The sequence below is a fragment of the Cucurbita pepo genome, chromosome 19 (assembly GCF_057944985.1).
Source record: "Cucurbita pepo subsp. pepo isolate OVF chromosome 19, ASM5794498v1, whole genome shotgun sequence".
Taxonomy (NCBI): Eukaryota; Viridiplantae; Streptophyta; class Magnoliopsida; order Cucurbitales; family Cucurbitaceae; genus Cucurbita; species Cucurbita pepo.
The window spans coordinates 4,248,810-4,274,736 of NC_141816.1; positions in this window are offsets into that span (position 1 = coordinate 4,248,810).

Sequence of the window (25,927 nt, forward strand, 5' to 3'; positions counted from 1 at the left end):
CCTGCACACAGTTTCTTAGAAATTAATTCTATTCTAATTCATTATGCCTTATCATTACACACGGAAATTTAAACAAATGTTGACCGTGAATCGGATTTTTTAGCATGTACTTCAAACATAACAGATTAGTTTTTATGAATTAGGGTTCGATTTTCTGCACTCTTCTATTTTTTCATGCACACCATTTCTTAGAAATTAATTCTATTCTAATTCATTGTGCCTGATCATTACACACGGAAACTTCAAAAAATGTTGACCGTGACTCGGATTTTTTAGCATGTACTTCAAACGTCACAGATTAGGATTTATGAATTAGGGTTCGATTTTCAGCACTGTTTTATTGTTTCCTGCACACAGTTTCTTAGAAATTAATTCTATTCTAATTCATTATGATTGATCATTACACACGGAAATTTCAAAAAATGTTGACCGTGACTCGGATTTTGGAGAATTTATTTCAAACGTCACAGATTAGGATTTATGAATTAGGGTTCCATTTTCAGTACTCTTCTATTGTTTCATGCACACCGTTTCTTAGAAATTAATTCTATTATAATTCATTGTGCCTGATCATTACACACGAAAATTTCAAAAAATATTGACCGTGACTCGGATTTTTTAGCATGTACTTCAAACGTCACAGATTATGATTTATGAATTAGGGTTCGATTTTAAGCACTCTTCTATTGTTTCCTGCACATCGTTTCATAGAAATTTAATTCTATTCTAATTCATTGTGCCTGATCATTACACACGGAAATTTAAAAAAATGTTGACCGTGACTCGGATTTTTTAACATGTACTTCAAACGTCACAGATTAGAATTTATGAATTAGGGTTCGATTTTCAGCACTCTTCTATTGTTTCCTCCACACCGTTTCTTAGAAATTAATTTTATTATAATTCATTGTGCCTGATCATTACACACGAAAATTTCAACAAATGTTGACCGTGACTCGGATTTTTTAGCATGTACTTCAAACGTCACAGATTAGGATTTATGAATTAGGGTTCGATTTTAAGCACTCTTCAATTGTTTCCTGCACATCGTTTCATAGAAATTAATTCTATTCTAATTCATTGTGCCTGATCATTACACACGGAAATTTTAAAAAATGTTGACCGTGACTCGGATTTTTTAGCATGTACTTCAAACGTCACAGATTAGGATTTATGAATTAGGGTTCGATTTCAGCACTATTCTATTGTTTCCTGCACACAGTTTTTTAGAAATTAATTCTATTCTAATTCATTATGCCTGATCATTACACACGGAAATTTAAAAAAATCTTGACCGTGACTCGGATTTTTTAGCATGTACTTCAAACGTAACAGATTAGGATTTATGAATTAGGGTTCGATTTTAAGCACTCTTCTATTGTTTCCTGCACACCGTTTCTTAGAAATTAATTCTATTCTAATTCATTGTGCCTAATCATTACACACGAAAATTTCAAAAAATGTTGACCGTGAATCGGATTTTTTTGCATGTACTCCAAACGTAACAGATTAGTTTTTATGAATTAGGGTTCGATTTTAAGCACTCTTCTATTTTTTCATGCACACCGTTTCTTAGAAATTAATTCTATTCTAATTCATTGTGCCTGATCATTACACACGTAAATTTAAAAAAATGTTGACCGTGACTCGGATTTTTTAGCATGTACTTCAAACGTAACAGATTAGGTTTTATGAATTAAGGTTCGATTTTCAGCACTCTTCTATTGTTTCATGCACACTGTTTCTTAGAAATTAATTATATTCTAATTCATTGGGCGTGATCATTACACACGGAAATTTAAAAAAATCTTGACCGTGACTCGGATTTTTTAGCATGTACTTCAAACGTAACAGATTAGTTTTTATGAATTAGGGTTCGATTTTAAGCACTCTTCTATTGTTTCCTGCACACCGTTTCTTAGAAATTAACTCTATTCTAATTCATTGTGCCTAATCATTACACACGAAAATTTCAAAAAATGTTGACCGTGAATCGGATTTTTTAGCATGTACTTCAAACGTAACAGATTAATTTTTATGAATTAGGGTTTGATTTTAAGCACTTTTCTATTGTTTCCTGCACACCGTTTCTTAAAAACTAATTCTATTCTAATTCATTGTGCCTGATTAACACACGAAAATTTCAAAAAATGTTGACCGTGACTCGGATTTTTTAGCATGTACTTCAAACGTCACAGATTAGGATTTATGAATTAGGGTTCGATTTTCTGCACTCTTCTATTGTTTCATGCACACCGTTTCTTAGAAATTAATTCTATTCTAATTCATTATGCCTGATCATTACACACGGAAATTTAAACAAATGTTGACCGTGACTCGGATTTTTTAGCATGTACTTCAAACGTCACAGATTAGGATTTATGAATTAGGGTTCGATTTTCTGCACTCTTCTATTGTTTCATGCACACAGTTTCTTAGAAATTAATTCTATTCTAATTCATTGTGCCTGATCATTACACACGGAAACTTCAAAAAATGTTGACCGTGACTCGGATTTTTTAGCATGTACTTCAAATGTAACTGATTAGGATTTCTGAATTAGCGTTCGATTTTCATCACTCTTCAATTGTTTCATGCACACCGTTTCTTAGAAATGAATTCTATTCTAATTCATTGTGCCTGATCATTACACACGGAAATTTAAAAAAATGTTGACCGTGACTCGGATTTTTTAGCATGTACTTCAAACGTAACAGATTAGTTTTTATGAATTAGGGTTCGATTTTAAGCACTCTTCTATTTTTTCATGAAACCCTTTCTTAGAAATTAATTCTATTCTAATTCATTGTGCCTGATGATTACACACGGAAATTTCAAAAAATGTTGACCGTGACTCGGATTTTTTAGCATGTACTTCAAACGTCACAGATTAGTATTTATGAATTAGGGTTCGATTGTCTGCACTCTTCTATTGTTTCATGCACACCGTTTCTTAGAAATTAATTCTATGCTAATTCATTGTGCCTGATCTTTACACACGGAAATTTAAAAAAATGTTGACCGTGACTCGGATTTTTTAGCATGTACTTCAAACGTCTCAGATTATGATTTATGAATTAGGGTTCAATTTTCAGCACTCTTCGATTGTTTCATGAACACCGTTTCTTAGAAATTAATTATATTCTAATTCATTGTGCCTGATCATTACACACGGAAACTTCAAAAAATGTTGACCGTGACTCGGATTTTTTAGCATGTACTTCAAACGTCACAGATTAGGATTTATGAATAAGGGTTCGATTTTCAGCACTGTTCTATTGTTTCCTGCACACAGTTTCTTAGAAATTAATTCTATTCTAATTCATTATGCCTGATCATTACACACGGAAATTTTAAAACATGTTGACCGTGACTCGGATTTTTTAGCATGTACTTCAAACGTAACAAATTAGTTTTTATGAATTAGGGTTCGATTTTAAGCACTCTTCTATTTTTTCATGAAACCCTTTCTTAGAAATTAATTCTATTCTAATTCATTGTGCCTGATGAATACACACGGAAATTTCAAAAATTTGTTGACCGTGACTCGGATTTTTTAGCATGTACTTCAAACGTCACAGATTAGGATTTATGAATTAGGGTTCGATTTCAGCACTATTCTATTGTTTCCTGCACACAGTTTTTTAGAAATTAATTCTATTCTAATTCATTATGCCTGCTCATTACACACGGAAATTTAAAAAAATGTTGACCGTGACTCGGATTTTTTAGCATGTACTTCAAACGTAACAGATTAGGATTTATGAATTAGGGTTCGATTTTAAGCACTCTTCTATTGTTTCCTGCACACCGTTTCTTAGAAATTAATTCTATTCTAATTCATTGTGCCTAATCATTACACACGAAAATTTCAAAAAATGTTGACCGTGAATCGGATTTTTTTGCATGTACTTCAAACGTAACAGATTAGTTTTTATGAATTAGGGTTCGATTTTAAGCACTCTTCTATTTTTTCATGAAACCCTTTCTTAGAAATTAATTCTATTCTAATTCATTGTGCCTGATGATTACACACGGAAATTTCAAAAAATGTTGACCGTGACTCGGATTTTTTAGCATGTACTTCAAACGTCACAGATTAGTATTTATGAATTAGGGTTCGATTGTCTGCACTCTTCTATTGTTTCATGCACACCGTTTCTTAGAAATTAATTCTATGCTAATTCATTGTGCCTGATCTTTACACACGGAAATTTAAAAAAATGTTGACCGTGACTCGGATTTTTTAGCATGTACTTCAAACGTCTCAGATTATGATTTATGAATTAGGGTTCAATTTTCAGCACTCTTCGATTGTTTCATGAACACCGTTTCTTAGAAATTAATTCTATTCTAATTCATTGTGCCTGATCATTACACACGGAAACTTCAAAAAATGTTGACCGTGACTCGGATTTTTTAGCATGTACTTCAAACGTCACAGATTAGGATTTATGAATAAGGGTTCGATTTTCAGCACTGTTCTATTGTTTCCTGCACACAGTTTCTTAGAAATTAATTCTATTCTAATTCATTATGCCTGATCATTACACACGGAAATTTTAAAACATGTTGACCGTGACTCGGATTTTTTAGCATGTACTTCAAACGTAACAAATTAGTTTTTATGAATTAGGGTTCGATATTAAGCACTCTTCTATTTTTTCATGAAACCCTTTCTTAGAAATTAATTCTATTCTAATTCATTGTGCCTGATGATTACACACGGAAATTTCAAAAATTTGTTGACCGTGACTCGGATTTTTTAGCATGTACTTCAAACGTCACAGATTAGTATTTATGAATTAGGGTTCGATTGTCTGCACTCTTTTATTGTTTCATGCACACCGTTTCTTACAAATTAATTCTATGCTAATTCATTGTGCCTGATCTTTACACACGGAAATTTAAAAAAATGTTGACCGTGACTCGGATTTTTTAGCATGTACTTCAAACGTCTCAGATTATGATTTATGAATTAGGGTTCAATTTTCAGCACTCTTCGATTGTTTCATGAACACCGTTTCTTAGAAATTAATTCTATTCTAATTCATTGTGCCTGATCATTACACACGGAAACTTCAAAAAATGTTGACCGTGACTTGGATTTTTTAGCATGTACTTCAAACGTCACAGATTAGGATTTATGAATTAGGGTTCGATTTTCAGCACTGTTCTATTGTTTCCTGCACACAGTTTCTTAGAAATTAATTCTATTCTAATTCATTATGCCTGATCATTACACACGGAAATTTCAAAAAATGTTGACCGTGACTCGGATTTTTTAGCATGTACTTCAAATGTAACTGATTAGGATTTCTGAATTAGCGTTCGATTTTCATCACTCTTCAATTGTTTCATGCACACCGTTTCTTAGAAATGAATTCTATTCTAATTCGTTGTGCCTGATCATTACACACGGAAATTTAAAAAAATGTTGACCGTGACTCGGATTTTTTAGCATGTACTTCAAACGTAACAGATTAGTTTTTATGAATTAGGGTTCGATTTTAAGCACTCTTCTATTTTTTCATGAAACCCTTTCTTAGAAATTAATTCTATTCTAATTCATTGTGCCTGATGATTACACACGGAAATTTCAAAAAATGTTGACCGTGACTCGGATTTTTTAGCATGTACTTCAAACGTCACAGATTAGTATTTATGAATTAGGGTTCGATTGTCTGCACTCTTCTATTGTTTCATGCACACCGTTTCTAAGAAATTAATTCTATGCTAATTCATTGTGCCTGATCTTTACACACGGAAATTTAAAAAAATGTTGACCGTGACTCGGATTTTTTAGCATGTACTTCAAACGTCTCAGATTATGATTTATGAATTAGGGTTCAATTTTCAGCACTCTTCGATTGTTTCATGAACACCGTTTCTTAGAAATTAATTCTATTCTAATTCATTGTGCCTGATCATTACACACGGAAACTTCAAAAAATGTTGACCGTGACTCGGATTTTTTAGCATGTACTTCAAACGTCACAGATTAGGATTTATGAATAAGGGTTCGATTTTCAGCACTGTTCTATTGTTTCCTGCACACAGTTTCTTAGAAATTAATTCTATTCTAATTCATTATGCCTGATCATTACACACGGAAATTTTAAAAGATGTTGACCGTGACTCGGATTTTTTAGCATGTACTTCAAACGTAACAAATTAGTTTTTATGAATTAGGGTTCGATTTTAAGCACTCTTCTATTTTTTCATGAAACCCTTTCTTAGAAATTAATTCTATTCTAATTCATTGTGCCTGATGATTACACACGGAAATTTCAAAAATTTGTTGACCGTGACTCGGATTTTTTAGCATGTACTTCAAACGTCACAGATTAGTATTTATAAATTAGGGTTCGATTGTCTGCACTCTTCTATTGTTTCATGCACACCGTTTCTTACAAATTAATTCTATGCTAATTCATTGTGCCTGATCTTTACACACGGAAATTTAAAAAAATGTTGACCGTGACTCGGATTTTTTAGCATGTACTTCAAACGTCTCAGATTATGATTTATGAATTAGGGTTCAATTTTCAGCACTCTTCGATTGTTTCATGAACACCGTTTCTTAGAAATTAATTCTATTCTAATTCATTGTGCCTGATCATTACACACGGAAACTTCAAAAAATGTTGACCGTGACTCGGATTTTTTAGCATGTACTTCAAACGTAACAGATTAGGATTTATGAATTAGGGTTCGATTTTAAGCACTCTTCTATTGTTTCCTGCACATCGTTTCTTAGAAATTAATTCTATTCTAATTCATTGTGCCTGATCATTAAACACGGAAATTTCAAAAAATGTTGACCGTGACTCGGATTTTTTAGCATGTACTTCAAACGTCACAGATTAGGATTTATGAATTAGGGTTCGATTTTCAACACTCTTGTATTGTTTCCTCCTCACCGTTTCTTAGAAATTAATTTTATTATAATTCATTGTGCCTGATCATTACACACGAAAATTTCAACAAATGTTGACCGTGACTCGGATTTTTTAGCATGTACTTCAAACGTCACAGATTAGGATTTATGAATTAGGGTTCGATTTTCAGCACAATTCTATTGTTTCCTGCACATCGTTTCTTAGAAATTAATTCTATTCTAATTCATTGTGCCTGGTCATTACACACGAAAATTTCAAAAAATGTTGACCGTGACTCGGATTTTTTAGCATGTACTTCAAACGTCACAGATTAGGAATTATGAATTAGGGTTCGATTTTCAGCACTCTTCTATTGTCTCCTCCACACCGTTTCTTAGAAATTAATTTTATTATAATTCATTGTGCCTGATCATTACACACGAAAATTTCAACAAATGTTGACCGTGACTCGGATTTTTTAGCATGTACTTCAAACGTCACAGATTAGGATTTATGATATAGGGTTCGATTTTAAGCACTCGTCTATTATTTCCTGCACATCGTTTCTTAGAAATTAATTGTATTCTAATTCATTGTGCCTGATCATTACACACGGAAATTTCAAAAAATGTTGACCGTGACTCGGATTTTTTAGCATGTACTTCAAACGTCACAGATTAGGAATTATGAATTAGGGTTCGATTTTCAGCACTCTTCTATTGTTTCCTGCACACCGTTTCTTAGAAATTAATTCTATTCGAATTCATTGGGCCTGATCATTACACACGGAAATTTTAAAACATGTTGACCGTGACTCGGATTTTTTAGCATGTACTTCAAACGTAACAAATTAGTTTTTATGAATTAGGGTTCGATTTTAAGCACTCTTCTATTTTTTCATGAAACCCTTTCTTAGAAATTAATTCTATTCTAATTCATTGTGCCTGATGATTACACACGGAAATTTCAAAAATTTGTTGACCGTGACTCGGATTTTTTAGCATGTACTTCAAACGTCACAGATTAGTATTTATAAATTAGGGTTCGATTGTCTGCACTCTTCTATTGTTTCATGCACACCGTTTCTTACAAATTAATTCTATGCTAATTCATTGTGCCTGATCTTTACACACGGAAATTTAAAAAAATGTTGACCGTGACTCGGATTTTTTAGCATGTACTTCAAACGTCTCAGATTATGATTTATGAATTAGGGTTCAATTTTCAGCACTCTTCGATTGTTTCATGAACACCGTTTCTTAGAAATTAATTCTATTCTAATTCATTGTGCCTGATCATTACACACGGAAACTTCAAAAAATGTTGACCGTGACTCGGATTTTTTAGCATGTACTTCAAACGTAACAGATTAGGATTTATGAATTAGGGTTCGATTTTAAGCACTCTTCTATTGTTTCCTGCACATCGTTTCTTAGAAATTAATTCTATTCTAATTCATTGTGCCTGATCATTAAACACGGAAATTTCAAAAAATGTTGACCGTGACTCGGATTTTTTAGCATGTACTTCAAACGTCACAGATTAGGATTTATGAATTAGGGTTCGATTTTCAGCACTCTTGTATTGTTTCCTCCTCACCGTTTCTTAGAAATTAATTTTATTATAATTCATTGTGCCTGATCATTACACACGAAAATTTCAACAAATGTTGACCGTGACTCGGATTTTTTAGCATGTACTTCAAACGTCACAGATTAGGATTTATGAATTAGGGTTCGATTTTCAGCACAATTCTATTGTTTCCTGCACATCGTTTCTTAGAAATTAATTCTATTCTAATTCATTGTGCCTGATCATTACACACGGAAACTTCAAAAAATGTTGACCGTGACTTGGATTTTTTAGCATGTACTTCAAACGTCACAGATTAGGATTTATAAATTAGGGTTCGATTTTCAGCACTGTTCTATTGTTTCCTGCACACAGTTTCTTAGAAATTAATTCTATTCTAATTCATTATGCCTGATCATTACACACGGAAATTTCAAAAAATGTTGACCGTGACTCGGATTTTTTAGCATGTACTTCAAATGTAACTGATTAGGATTTCTGAATTAGCGTTCGATTTTCATCACTCTTCAATTGTTTCATGCACACCGTTTCTTAGAAATGAATTCTATTCTAATTCATTGTGCCTGATCATTACACACGGAAATTTAAAAAAATGTTGACCGTGACTCGGATTTTTTAGCATGTACTTCAAACGTCACAGATTAGGATTTATGAATAAGGGTTCGATTTTCAGCACTGTTCTATTGTTTCCTGCACACAGTTTCTTAGAAATTAATTCTATTCTAATTCATTATGCCTGATCATTACACACGGAAATTTTAAAACATGTTGACCGTGACTCGGATTTTTTAGCATGTACTTCAAACGTAACAAATTAGTTTTTATGAATTAGGGTTCGATTTTAAGCACTCTTCTATTTTTTCATGAAACCCTTTCTTAGAAATTAATTCTATTCTAATTCATTGTGCCTGATGATTACACACGGAAATTTCAAAAATTTGTTGACCGTGACTCGGATTTTTTAGCATGTACTTCAAACGTCACAGATTAGTATTTATGAATTAGGGTTCGATTGTCTGCACTCTTTTATTGTTTCATGCACACCGTTTCTTACAAATTAATTCTATGCTAATTCATTGTGCCTGATCTTTACACACGGAAATTTAAAAAAATGTTGACCGTGACTCGGATTTTTTAGCATGTACTTCAAACGTCTCAGATTATGATTTATGAATTAGGGTTCAATTTTCAGCACTCTTCGATTGTTTCATGAACACCGTTTCTTAGAAATTAATTCTATTCTAATTCATTGTGCCTGATCATTACACACGGAAACTTCAAAAAATGTTGACCGTGACTTGGATTTTTTAGCATGTACTTCAAACGTCACAGATTAGGATTTATAAATTAGGGTTCGATTTTCAGCACTGTTCTATTGTTTCCTGCACACAGTTTCTTAGAAATTAATTCTATTCTAATTCATTATGCCTGATCATTACACACGGAAATTTCAAAAAATGTTGACCGTGACTCGGATTTTTTAGCATGTACTTCAAATGTAACTGATTAGGATTTCTGAATTAGCGTTCGATTTTCATCACTCTTCAATTGTTTCATGCACACCGTTTCTTAGAAATGAATTCTATTCTAATTCATTGTGCCTGATCATTACACACGGAAATTTAAAAAAATGTTGACCGTGACTCGGATTTTTTAGCATGTACTTCAAACGTCACAGATTAGGATTTATGAATAAGGGTTCGATTTTCAGCACTGTTCTATTGTTTCCTGCACACAGTTTCTTAGAAATTAATTCTATTCTAATTCATTATGCCTGATCATTACACACGGAAATTTTAAAACATGTTGACCGTGACTCGGATTTTTTAGCATGTACTTCAAACGTAACAAATTAGTTTTTATGAATTAGGGTTCGATTTTAAGCACTCTTCTATTTTTTCATGAAACCCTTTCTTAGAAATTAATTCTATTCTAATTCATTGTGCCTGATGATTACACACGGAAATTTCAAAAATTTGTTGACCGTGACTCGGATTTTTTAGCATGTACTTCAAACGTCACAGATTAGTATTTATGAATTAGGGTTCGATTGTCTGCACTCTTTTATTGTTTCATGCACACCGTTTCTTACAAATTAATTCTATGCTAATTCATTGTGCCTGATCTTTACACACGGAAATTTAAAAAAATGTTGACCGTGACTCGGATTTTTTAGCATGTACTTCAAACGTCTCAGATTATGATTTATGAATTAGGGTTCAATTTTCAGCACTCTTCGATTGTTTCATGAACACCGTTTCTTAGAAATTAATTCTATTCTAATTCATTGTGCCTGATCATTACACACGGAAACTTCAAAAAATGTTGACCGTGACTTGGATTTTTTAGCATGTACTTCAAACGTCACAGATTAGGATTTATAAATTAGGGTTCGATTTTCAGCACTGTTCTATTGTTTCCTGCACACAGTTTCTTAGAAATTAATTCTATTCTAATTCATTATGCCTGATCATTACACACGGAAATTTCAAAAAATGTTGACCGTGACTCGGATTTTTTAGCATGTACTTCAAATGTAACTGATTAGGATTTCTGAATTAGCGTTCGATTTTCATCACTCTTCAATTGTTTCATGCACACCGTTTCTTAGAAATGAATTCTATTCTAATTCATTGTGCCTGATCATTACACACGGAAATTTAAAAAAATGTTGACCGTGACTCGGATTTTTTAGCATGTACTTCAAACGTCACAGATTAGGATTTATGAATAAGGGTTCGATTTTCAGCACTGTTCTATTGTTTCCTGCACACAGTTTCTTAGAAATTAATTCTATTCTAATTCATTATGCCTGATCATTACACACGGAAATTTTAAAACATGTTGACCGTGACTCGGATTTTTTAGCATGTACTTCAAACGTAACAAATTAGTTTTTATGAATTAGGGTTCGATTTTAAGCACTCTTCTATTTTTTCATGAAACCCTTTCTTAGAAATTAATTCTATTCTAATTCATTGTGCCTGATGATTACACACGGAAATTTCAAAAATTTGTTGACCGTGACTCGGATTTTTTAGCATGTACTTCAAACGTCACAGATTAGGATTTATGAATTAGGGTTCGATTTCAGCACTATTCTATTGTTTCCTGCACACAGTTTTTTAGAAATTAATTCTATTCTAATTCATTATGCCTGCTCATTACACACGGAAATTTAAAAAAATCTTGACCGTGACTCGGATTTTTTAGCATGTACTTCAAACGTAACAGATTAGGATTTATGAATTAGGGTTCGATTTTAAGCACTCTTCTATTGTTTCCTGCACACCGTTTCTTAGAAATTAATTCTATTCTAATTCATTGTGCCTAATCATTACACACGAAAATTTCAAAAAATGTTGACCGTGAATCGGATTTTTTTGCATGTACTTCAAACGTAACAGATTAGTTTTTATGAATTAGGGTTCGATTTTAAGCACTCTTCTATTTTTTCATGAAACCCTTTCTTAGAAATTAATTCTATTCTAATTCATTGTGCCTGATGATTACACACGGAAATTTCAAAAAATGTTGACCGTGACTCGGATTTTTTAGCATGTACTTCAAACGTCACAGATTAGTATTTATGAATTAGGGTTCGATTGTCTGCACTCTTCTATTGTTTCATGCACACCGTTTCTTAGAAATTAATTCTATGCTAATTCATTGTGCCTGATCTTTACACACGGAAATTTAAAAAAATGTTGACCGTGACTCGGATTTTTTAGCATGTACTTCAAACGTCTCAGATTATGATTTATGAATTAGGGTTCAATTTTCAGCACTCTTCGATTGTTTCATGAACACCGTTTCTTAGAAATTAATTCTATTCTAATTCATTGTGCCTGATCATTACACACGGAAACTTCAAAAAATGTTGACCGTGACTCGGATTTTTTAGCATGTACTTCAAACGTCACAGATTAGGATTTATGAATAAGGGTTCGATTTTCAGCACTGTTCTATTGTTTCCTGCACACAGTTTCTTAGAAATTAATTCTATTCTAATTCATTATGCCTGATCATTACACACGGAAATTTTAAAACATGTTGACCGTGACTCGGATTTTTTAGCATGTACTTCAAACGTAACAAATTAGTTTTTATGAATTAGGGTTCGATTTTAAGCACTCTTCTATTTTTTCATGAAACCCTTTCTTAGAAATTAATTCTATTCTAATTCATTGTGCCTGATGATTACACACGGAAATTTCAAAAATTTGTTGACCGTGACTCGGATTTTTTAGCATGTACTTCAAACGTCACAGATTAGTATTTATGAATTAGGGTTCGATTGTCTGCACTCTTTTATTGTTTCATGCACACCGTTTCTTACAAATTAATTCTATGCTAATTCATTGTGCCTGATCTTTACACACGGAAATTTAAAAAAATGTTGACCGTGACTCGGATTTTTTAGCATGTACTTCAAACGTCTCAGATTATGATTTATGAATTAGGGTTCAATTTTCAGCACTCTTCGATTGTTTCATGAACACCGTTTCTTAGAAATTAATTCTATTCTAATTCATTGTGCCTGATCATTACACACGGAAACTTCAAAAAATGTTGACCGTGACTTGGATTTTTTAGCATGTACTTCAAACGTCACAGATTAGGATTTATGAATTAGGGTTCGATTTTCAGCACTGTTCTATTGTTTCCTGCACACAGTTTCTTAGAAATTAATTCTATTCTAATTCATTATGCCTGATCATTACACACGGAAATTTCAAAAAATGTTGACCGTGACTCGGATTTTTTAGCATGTACTTCAAATGTAACTGATTAGGATTTCTGAATTAGCGTTCGATTTTCATCACTCTTCAATTGTTTCATGCACACCGTTTCTTAGAAATGAATTCTATTCTAATTCATTGTGCCTGATCATTACACACGGAAATTTAAAAAAATGTTGACCGTGACTCGGATTTTTTAGCATGTACTTCAAACGTAACAGATTAGTTTTTATGAATTAGGGTTCGATTTTAAGCACTCTTCTATTTTTTCATGAAACCCTTTCTTAGAAATTAATTCTATTCTAATTCATTGTGCCTGATGATTACACACGGAAATTTCAAAAAATGTTGACCGTGACTCGGATTTTTTAGCATGTACTTCAAACGTCACAGATTAGTATTTATGAATTAGGGTTCGATTGTCTGCACTCTTCTATTGTTTCATGCACACCGTTTCTTAGAAATTAATTCTATGCTAATTCATTGTGCCTGATCTTTACACACGGAAATTTAAAAAAATGTTGACCGTGACTCGGATTTTTTAGCATGTACTTCAAACGTCTCAGATTATGATTTATGAATTAGGGTTCAATTTTCAGCACTCTTCGATTGTTTCATGAACACCGTTTCTTAGAAATTAATTCTATTCTAATTCATTGTGCCTGATCATTACACACGGAAACTTCAAAAAATGTTGACCGTGACTCGGATTTTTTAGCATGTACTTCAAACGTCACAGATTAGGATTTATGAATAAGGGTTCGATTTTCAGCACTGTTCTATTGTTTCCTGCACACAGTTTCTTAGAAATTAATTCTATTCTAATTCATTATGCCTGATCATTACACACGGAAATTTTAAAAGATGTTGACCGTGACTCGGATTTTTTAGCATGTACTTCAAACGTAACAAATTAGTTTTTATGAATTAGGGTTCGATTTTAAGCACTCTTCTATTTTTTCATGAAACCCTTTCTTAGAAATTAATTCTATTCTAATTCATTGTGCCTGATGATTACACACGGAAATTTCAAAAATTTGTTGACCGTGACTCGGATTTTTTAGCATGTACTTCAAACGTCACAGATTAGTATTTATAAATTAGGGTTCGATTGTCTGCACTCTTCTATTGTTTCATGCACACCGTTTCTTACAAATTAATTCTATGCTAATTCATTGTGCCTGATCTTTACACACGGAAATTTAAAAAAATGTTGACCGTGACTCGGATTTTTTAGCATGTACTTCAAACGTCTCAGATTATGATTTATGAATTAGGGTTCAATTTTCAGCACTCTTCGATTGTTTCATGAACACCGTTTCTTAGAAATTAATTCTATTCTAATTCATTGTGCCTGATCATTACACACGGAAACTTCAAAAAATGTTGACCGTGACTCGGATTTTTTAGCATGTACTTCAAACGTAACAGATTAGGATTTATGAATTAGGGTTCGATTTTAAGCACTCTTCTATTGTTTCCTGCACATCGTTTCTTAGAAATTAATTCTATTCTAATTCATTGTGCCTGATCATTAAACACGGAAATTTCAAAAAATGTTGACCGTGACTCGGATTTTTTAGCATGTACTTCAAACGTCACAGATTAGGATTTATGAATTAGGGTTCGATTTTCAGCACTCTTGTATTGTTTCCTCCTCACCGTTTCTTAGAAATTAATTTTATTATAATTCATTGTGCCTGATCATTACACACGAAAATTTCAACAAATGTTGACCGTGACTCGGATTTTTTAGCATGTACTTCAAACGTCACAGATTAGGATTTATGAATTAGGGTTCGATTTTCAGCACAATTCTATTGTTTCCTGCACATCGTTTCTTAGAAATTAATTCTATTCTAATTCATTGTGCCTGGTCATTACACACGAAAATTTCAAAAAATGTTGACCGTGACTCGGATTTTTTAGCATGTACTTCAAACGTCACAGATTAGGAATTATGAATTAGGGTTCGATTTTCAGCACTCTTCTATTGTCTCCTCCACACCGTTTCTTAGAAATTAATTTTATTATAATTCATTGTGCCTGATCATTACACACGAAAATTTCAACAAATGTTGACCGTGACTCGGATTTTTTAGCATGTACTTCAAACGTCACAGATTAGGATTTATGATATAGGGTTCGATTTTAAGCACTCGTCTATTATTTCCTGCACATCGTTTCTTAGAAATTAATTGTATTCTAATTCATTGTGCCTGATCATTACACACGGAAATTTCAAAAAATGTTGACCGTGACTCGGATTTTTTAGCATGTACTTCAAACGTCACAGATTAGGAATTATGAATTAGGGTTCGATTTTCAGCACTCTTCTATTGTTTCCTGCACACCGTTTCTTAGAAATTAATTCTATTCGAATTCATTGGGCCTGATCATTACACACGGAAATTTTAAAACATGTTGACCGTGACTCGGATTTTTTAGCATGTACTTCAAACGTAACAAATTAGTTTTTATGAATTAGGGTTCGATTTTAAGCACTCTTCTATTTTTTCATGAAACCCTTTCTTAGAAATTAATTCTATTCTAATTCATTGTGCCTGATGATTACACACGGAAATTTCAAAAATTTGTTGACCGTGACTCGGATTTTTTAGCATGTACTTCAAACGTCACAGATTAGTATTTATGAATTAGGGTTCGATTGTCTGCACTCTTTTATTGTTTCATGCACACCGTTTCTTACAAATTAATTCTATGCTAATTCATTGTGCCTGATCTTTACACACGGAAATTTAAAAAAATGTTGACCGTGACTCGGATTTTTTAGCATGTACTTCAAACGTCTCAGATTATGATTTATGAATTAGGGTTCAATTTTCAGCACTCTTCGATTGTTTCATGAACACCGTTTCTTAGAAATTAATTCTATTCTAATTCATTGTGCCTGATCATTACACACGGAAACTTCAAAAAATGTTGACCGTGACTTGGATTTTTTAGCATGTACTTCAAACGTCACAGATTAGGATTTATAAATTAGGGTTCGATTTTCAGCACTGTTCTATTGTTTCCTGCACACAGTTTCTTAGAAATTAATTCTATTCTAATTCATTATGCCTGATCATTACACACGGAAATTTCAAAAAATGTTGACCGTGACTCGGATTTTTTAGCATGTACTTCAAATGTAACTGATTAGGATTTCTGAATTAGCGTTCGATTTTCATCACTCTTCAATTGTTTCATGCACACCGTTTCTTAGAAATGAATTCTATTCTAATTCATTGTGCCTGATCATTACACACGGAAATTTAAAAAAATGTTGACCGTGACTCGGATTTTTTAGCATGTACTTCAAACGTCACAGATTAGGATTTATGAATAAGGGTTCGATTTTCAGCACTGTTCTATTGTTTCCTGCACACAGTTTCTTAGAAATTAATTCTATTCTAATTCATTATGCCTGATCATTACACACGGAAATTTTAAAACATGTTGACCGTGACTCGGATTTTTTAGCATGTACTTCAAACGTAACAAATTAGTTTTTATGAATTAGGGTTCGATTTTAAGCACTCTTCTATTTTTTCATGAAACCCTTTCTTAGAAATTAATTCTATTCTAATTCATTGTGCCTGATGATTACACACGGAAATTTCAAAAATTTGTTGACCGTGACTCGGATTTTTTAGCATGTACTTCAAACGTCACAGATTAGTATTTATGAATTAGGGTTCGATTGTCTGCACTCTTTTATTGTTTCATGCACACCGTTTCTTACAAATTAATTCTATGCTAATTCATTGTGCCTGATCTTTACACACGGAAATTTAAAAAAATGTTGACCGTGACTCGGATTTTTTAGCATGTACTTCAAACGTCTCAGATTATGATTTATGAATTAGGGTTCAATTTTCAGCACTCTTCGATTGTTTCATGAACACCGTTTCTTAGAAATTAATTCTATTCTAATTCATTGTGCCTGATCATTACACACGGAAACTTCAAAAAATGTTGACCGTGACTTGGATTTTTTAGCATGTACTTCAAACGTCACAGATTAGGATTTATAAATTAGGGTTCGATTTTCAGCACTGTTCTATTGTTTCCTGCACACAGTTTCTTAGAAATTAATTCTATTCTAATTCATTATGCCTGATCATTACACACGGAAATTTCAAAAAATGTTGACCGTGACTCGGATTTTTTAGCATGTACTTCAAATGTAACTGATTAGGATTTCTGAATTAGCGTTCGATTTTCATCACTCTTCAATTGTTTCATGCACACCGTTTCTTAGAAATGAATTCTATTCTAATTCATTGTGCCTGATCATTACACACGGAAATTTAAAAAAATGTTGACCGTGACTCGGATTTTTTAGCATGTACTTCAAACGTCACAGATTAGGATTTATGAATAAGGGTTCGATTTTCAGCACTGTTCTATTGTTTCCTGCACACAGTTTCTTAGAAATTAATTCTATTCTAATTCATTATGCCTGATCATTACACACGGAAATTTTAAAACATGTTGACCGTGACTCGGATTTTTTAGCATGTACTTCAAACGTAACAAATTAGTTTTTATGAATTAGGGTTCGATTTTAAGCACTCTTCTATTTTTTCATGAAACCCTTTCTTAGAAATTAATTCTATTCTAATTCATTGTGCCTGATGATTACACACGGAAATTTCAAAAATTTGTTGACCGTGACTCGGATTTTTTAGCATGTACTTCAAACGTCACAGATTAGTATTTATGAATTAGGGTTCGATTGTCTGCACTCTTTTATTGTTTCATGCACACCGTTTCTTACAAATTAATTCTATGCTAATTCATTGTGCCTGATCTTTACACACGGAAATTTAAAAAAATGTTGACCGTGACTCGGATTTTTTAGCATGTACTTCAAACGTCTCAGATTATGATTTATGAATTAGGGTTCAATTTTCAGCACTCTTCGATTGTTTCATGAACACCGTTTCTTAGAAATTAATTCTATTCTAATTCATTGTGCCTGATCATTACACACGGAAACTTCAAAAAATGTTGACCGTGACTTGGATTTTTTAGCATGTACTTCAAACGTCACAGATTAGGATTTATGAATTAGGGTTCGATTTTCAGCACTGTTCTATTGTTTCCTGCACACAGTTTCTTAGAAATTAATTCTATTCTAATTCATTATGCCTGATCATTACACACGGAAATTTCAAAAAATGTTGACCGTGACTCGGATTTTTTAGCATGTACTTCAAATGTAACTGATTAGGATTTCTGAATTAGCGTTCGATTTTCATCACTCTTCAATTGTTTCATGCACACCGTTTCTTAGAAATGAATTCTATTCTAATTCATTGTGCCTGATCATTACACACGGAAATTTAAAAAAATGTTGACCGTGACTCGGATTTTTTAGCATGTACTTCAAACGTAACAGATTAGTTTTTATGAATTAGGGTTCGATTTTAAGCACTCTTCTATTTTTTCATGAAACCCTTTCTTAGAAATTAATTCTATTCTAATTCATTGTGCCTGATGATTACACACGGAAATTTCAAAAAATGTTGACCGTGACTCGGATTTTTTAGCATGTACTTCAAACGTCACAGATTAGTATTTATGAATTAGGGTTCGATTGTCTGCACTCTTCTATTGTTTCATGCACACCGTTTCTTAGAAATTAATTCTATGCTAATTCATTGTGCCTGATCTTTACACACGGAAATTTAAAAAAATGTTGACCGTGACTCGGATTTTTTAGCATGTACTTCAAACGTCTCAGATTATGATTTATGAATTAGGGTTCAATTTTCAGCACTCTTCGATTGTTTCATGAACACCGTTTCTTAGAAATTAATTCTATTCTAATTCATTGTGCCTGATCATTACACACGGAAACTTCAAAAAATGTTGACCGTGACTCGGATTTTTTAGCATGTACTTCAAACGTCACAGATTAGGATTTATGAATAAGGGTTCGATTTTCAGCACTGTTCTATTGTTTCCTGCACACAGTTTCTTAGAAATTAATTCTATTCTAATTCATTATGCCTGATCATTACACACGGAAATTTTAAAAGATGTTGACCGTGACTCGGATTTTTTAGCATGTACTTCAAACGTAACAAATTAGTTTTTATGAATTAGGGTTCGATTTTAAGCACTCTTCTATTTTTTCATGAAACCCTTTCTTAGAAATTAATTCTATTCTAATTCATTGTGCCTGATGATTACACACGGAAATTTCAAAAATTTGTTGACCGTGACTCGGATTTTTTAGCATGTACTTCAAACGTCACAGATTAGTATTTATAAATTAGGGTTCGATTGTCTGCACTCTTCTATTGTTTCATGCACACCGTTTCTTACAAATTAATTCTATGCTAATTCATTGTGCCTGATCTTTACACACGGAAATTTAAAAAAATGTTGACCGTGACTCGGATTTTTTAGCATGTACTTCAAACGTCTCAGATTATGATTTATGAATTAGGGTTCAATTTTCAGCACTCTTCGATTGTTTCATGAACACCGTTTCTTAGAAATTAATTCTATTCTAATTCATTGTGCCTGATCATTACACACGGAAACTTCAAAAAATGTTGACCGTGACTCGGATTTTTTAGCATGTACTTCAAACGTAACAGATTAGGATTTATGAATTAGGGTTCGATTTTAAGCACTCTTCTATTGTTTCCTGCACATCGTTTCTTAGAAATTAATTCTATTCTAATTCATTGTGCCTGATCATTAAACACGGAAATTTCAAAAAATGTTGACCGTGACTCGGATTTTTTAGCATGTACTTCAAACGTCATAGATTAGGATTTATGAATTAGGGTTCGATTTTCAGCACTGTTCTATTGTTTCCTGCACACAGTTTCTTAGAAATTAATTCTATTCTAATTCATTATGCCTTATCATTACACACGGAAATTTAAACAAATGTTGACCGTGAATCGGATTTTTTAGCATGTACTTCAAACATAACAGATTAGTTTTTATGAATTAGGGTTCGATTTTCTGCACTCTTCTATTTTTTCATGCACACCATTTCTTAGAAATTAATTCTATTCTAATTCATTGTGCCTGATCATTACACACGGAAACTTCAAAAAATGTTGACCGTGACTCGGATTTTTTAGCATGTACTTCAAACGTCACAGATTAGGATTTATGAATTAGGGTTCGATTTTCAGCACTGTTTTATTGTTTCCTGCACACAGTTTCTTAGAAATTAATTCTATTCTAATTCATTATGATTGATCATTACACACGGAAATTTCAAAAAATGTGGACCGTGACTCGGATTTTGGAGAATTTATTTCAAACGTCACAGATTAGGATTTATGAATTAGGGTTCCATTTTCAGTACTCTTCTATTGTTTCATGCACACCGTTTCTTAGAAATTAATTCTATTATAATTCATTGTGCCTGATCATTACACACGAAAATTTCAAAAAATATTGACCGTGACTCGGATTTTTTAGCATGTACTTCAAACGTCACAGATTATGATTTATGAATTAGGGTTCGATTTTAAGCACTCTTCTATTGTTTCCTGCACATCGTTTCATAGAAATTTAATTCTATTCTAATTCATTGTGCCTGATCATTACACACGGAAATTTAAAAAAATGTTGACCGTGACTCGGATTTTTTAACATGTACTTCAAACGTCACAGATTAGAATTTATGAATTAGGGTTCGATTTTCAGCACTCTTCTATTGTTTCCTCCACACCGTTTCTTAGAAATTAATTTTATTATAATTCATTGTGCCTGATCATTACACACGAAAATTTCAACAAATGTTGACCGTGACTCGGATTTTTTAGCATGTACTTCAAACGTCACAGATTAGGATTTATGAATTAGGGTTCGATTTTAAGCACTCTTCAATTGTTTCCTGCACATCGTTTCATAGAAATTCATTCTATTCTAATTCATTGTGCCTGATCATTACACACGGAAATTTTAAAAAATGTTGACCGTGACTCGGATTTTTTAGCATGTACTTCAAACGTCACAGATTAGGATTTATGAATTAGGGTTCGATTTCAGCACTATTCTATTGTTTCCTGCACACAGTTTTTTAGAAATTAATTCTATTCTAATTCATTATGCCTGATCATTACACACGGAAATTTAAAAAAATCTTGACCGTGACTCGGATTTTTTAGCATGTACTTCAAACGTAACAGATTAGGATTTATGAATTAGGGTTCGATTTTAAGCACTCTTCTATTGTTTCCTGCACACCGTTTCTTAGAAATTAATTCTATTCTAATTCATTGTGCCTAATCATTACACACGAAAATTTCAAAAAATGTTGACCGTGAATCGGATTTTTTTGCATGTACTCCAAACGTAACAGATTAGTTTTTATGAATTAGGGTTCGATTTTAAGCACTCTTCTATTTTTTCATGCACACCGTTTCTTAGAAATTAATTCTATTCTAATTCATTGTGCCTGATCATTACACACGTAAATTTAAAAAAATGTTGACCGTGACTCGGATTTTTTAGCATGTACTTCAAACGTAACAGATTAGGTTTTATGAATTAAGGTTCGATTTTCAGCACTCTTCTATTGTTTCATGCACACTGTTTCTTAGAAATTAATTATATTCTAATTCATTGGGCGTGATCATTACACACGGAAATTTAAAAAAATCTTGACCGTGACTCGGATTTTTTAGCATGTACTTCAAACGTAACAGATTAGTTTTTATGAATTAGGGTTCGATTTTAAGCACTCTTCTATTGTTTCCTGCACACCGTTTCTTAGAAATTAACTCTATTCTAATTCATTGTGCCTAATCATTACACACGAAAATTTCAAAAAATGTTGACCGTGAATCGGATTTTTTAGCATGTACTTCAAACGTAACAGATTAATTTTTATGAATTAGGGTTCGATTTTAAGCACTTTTCTATTGTTTCCTGCACACCGTTTCTTAAAAACTAATTCTATTCTAATTCATTGTGCCTGATTAACACACGAAAATTTCAAAAAATGTTGACCGTGACTCGGATTTTTTAGCATGTACTTCAAACGTCACAGATTAGGATTTATGAATTAGGGTTCGATTTTCTGCACTCTTCTATTGTTTCATGCACACCGTTTCTTAGAAATTAATTCTATTCTAATTCATTATGCCTGATCATTACACACGGAAATTTAAACAAATGTTGACCGTGACTCGGATTTTTTAGCATGTACTTCAAACGTCACAGATTAGGATTTATGAATTAGGGTTCGATTTTCTGCACTCTTCTATTGTTTCATGCACACAGTTTCTTAGAAATTAATTCTATTCTAATTCATTGTGCCTGATCATTACACACGGAAACTTCAAAAAATGTTGACCGTGACTCGGATTTTTTAGCATGTACTTCAAATGTAACTGATTAGGATTTCTGAATTAGCGTTCGATTTTCATCACTCTTCAATTGTTTCATGCACACCGTTTCTTAGAAATGAATTCTATTCTAATTCATTGTGCCTGATCATTACACACGGAAATTTAAAAAAATGTTGACCGTGACTCGGATTTTTTAGCATGTACTTCAAACGTAACAGATTAGTTTTTATGAATTAGGGTTCGATTTTAAGCACTCTTCTATTTTTTCATGAAACCCTTTCTTAGAAATTAATTCTATTCTAATTCATTGTGCCTGATGATTACACACGGAAATTTCAAAAAATGTTGACCGTGACTCGGATTTTTTAGCATGTACTTCAAACGTCACAGATTAGTATTTATGAATTAGGGTTCGATTGTCTGCACTCTTCTATTGTTTCATGCACACCGTTTCTTAGAAATTAATTCTATGCTAATTCATTGTGCCTGATCTTTACACACGGAAATTTAAAAAAATGTTGACCGTGACTCGGATTTTTTAGCATGTACTTCAAACGTCTCAGATTATGATTTATGAATTAGGGTTCAATTTTCAGCACTCTTCGATTGTTTCATGAACACCGTTTCTTAGAAATTAATTATATTCTAATTCATTGTGCCTGATCATTACACACGGAAACTTCAAAAAATGTTGACCGTGACTCGGATTTTTTAGCATGTACTTCAAACGTCACAGATTAGGATTTATGAATAAGGGTTCGATTTTCAGCACTGTTCTATTGTTTCCTGCACACAGTTTCTTAGAAATTAATTCTATTCTAATTCATTATGCCTGATCATTACACACGGAAATTTTAAAACATGTTGACCGTGACTCGGATTTTTTAGCATGTACTTCAAACGTAACAAATTAGTTTTTATGAATTAGGGTTCGATTTTAAGCACTCTTCTATTTTTTCATGAAACCCTTTCTTAGAAATTAATTCTATTCTAATTCATTGTGCCTGATGAATACACACGGAAATTTCAAAAATTTGTTGACCGTGACTCGGATTTTTTAGCATGTACTTCAAACGTCACAGATTAGGATTTATGAATTAGGGTTCGATTTCAGCACTATTCTATTGTTTCCTGCACACAGTTTTTTAGAAATTAATTCTATTCTAATTCATTATGCCTGCTCATTACACACGGAAATTTAAAAAAATGTTGACCGTGACTCGGATTTTTTAGCATGTACTTCAAACGTAACAGATTAGGATTTATGAATTAGGGTTCGATTTTAAGCACTCTTCTATTGTTTCCTGCACACCGTTTCTTAGAAATTAATTCTATTCTAATTCATTGTGCCTAATCATTACACACGAAAATTTCAAAAAATGTTGACCGTGAATCGGATTTTTTTGCATGTACTTCAAACGTAACAGATTAGTTTTTATGAATTAGGGTTCGATTTTAAGCACTCTTCTATTTTTTCATGAAACCCTTTCTTAGAAATTAATTCTATTCTAATTCATTGTGCCTGATGATTACACACGGAAATTTCAAAAAATGTTGACCGTGACTCGGATTTTTTAGCATGTACTTCAAACGTCACAGATTAGTATTTATGAATTAGGGTTCGATTGTCTGCACTCTTCTATTGTTTCATGCACACCGTTTCTTAGAAATTAATTCTATGCTAATTCATTGTGCCTGATCTTTACACACGGAAATTTAAAAAAATGTTGACCGTGACTCGGATTTTTTAGCATGTACTTCAAACGTCTCAGATTATGATTTATGAATTAGGGTTCAATTTTCAGCACTCTTCGATTGTTTCATGAACACCGTTTCTTAGAAATTAATTCTATTCTAATTCATTGTGCCTGATCATTACACACGGAAACTTCAAAAAATGTTGACCGTGACTCGGATTTTTTAGCATGTACTTCAAACGTCACAGATTAGGATTTATGAATAAGGGTTCGATTTTCAGCACTGTTCTATTGTTTCCTGCACACAGTTTCTTAGAAATTAATTCTATTCTAATTCATTATGCCTGATCATTACACACGGAAATTTTAAAAGATGTTGACCGTGACTCGGATTTTTTAGCATGTACTTCAAACGTAACAAATTAGTTTTTATGAATTAGGGTTCGATTTTAAGCACTCTTCTATTTTTTCATGAAACCCTTTCTTAGAAATTAATTCTATTCTAATTCATTGTGCCTGATGATTACACACGGAAATTTCAAAAATTTGTTGACCGTGACTCGGATTTTTTAGCATGTACTTCAAACGTCACAGATTAGTATTTATGAATTAGGGTTCGATTGTCTGCACTCTTCTATTGTTTCATGCACACCGTTTCTTACAAATTAATTCTATGCTAATTCATTGTGCCTGATCTTTACACACGGAAATTTAAAAAAATGTTGACCGTGACTCGGATTTTTTAGCATGTACTTCAAACGTCTCAGATTATGATTTATGAATTAGGGTTCAATTTTCAGCACTCTTCGATTGTTTCATGAACACCGTTTCTTAGAAATTAATTCTATTCTAATTCATTGTGCCTGATCATTACACACGGAAACTTCAAAAAATGTTGACCGTGACTTGGATTTTTTAGCATGTACTTCAAACGTCACAGATTAGGATTTATGAATTAGGGTTCGATTTTCAGCACTGTTCTATTGTTTCCTGCACACAGTTTCTTAGAAATTAATTCTATTCTAATTCATTATGCCTGATCATTACACACGGAAATTTCAAAAAATGTTGACCGTGACTCGGATTTTTTAGCATGTACTTCAAATGTAACTGATTAGGATTTCTGAATTAGCGTTCGATTTTCATCACTCTTCAATTGTTTCATGCACACCGTTTCTTAGAAATGAATTCTATTCTAATTCATTGTGCCTGATCATTACACACGGAAATTTAAAAAAATGTTGACCGTGACTCGGATTTTTTAGCATGTACTTCAAACGTAACAGATTAGTTTTTATGAATTAGGGTTCGATTTTAAGCACTCTTCTATTTTTTCATGAAACCCTTTCTTAGAAATTAATTCTATTCTAATTCATTGTGCGTGATGATTACACACGGAAATTTCAAAAAATGTTGACCGTGACTCGGATTTTTTAGCATGTACTTCAAACGTCACAGATTAGTATTTATGAATTAGGGTTCGATTGTCTGCACTCTTCTATTGTTTCATGCACACCGTTTCTTAGAAATTAATTCTATGCTAATTCATTGTGCCTGATCTTTACACACGGAAATTTAAAAAAATGTTGACCGTGACTCGGATTTTTTAGCATGTACTTCAAACGTCTCAGATTATGATTTATGAATTAGGGTTCATCTTTCAGCACTCTTCG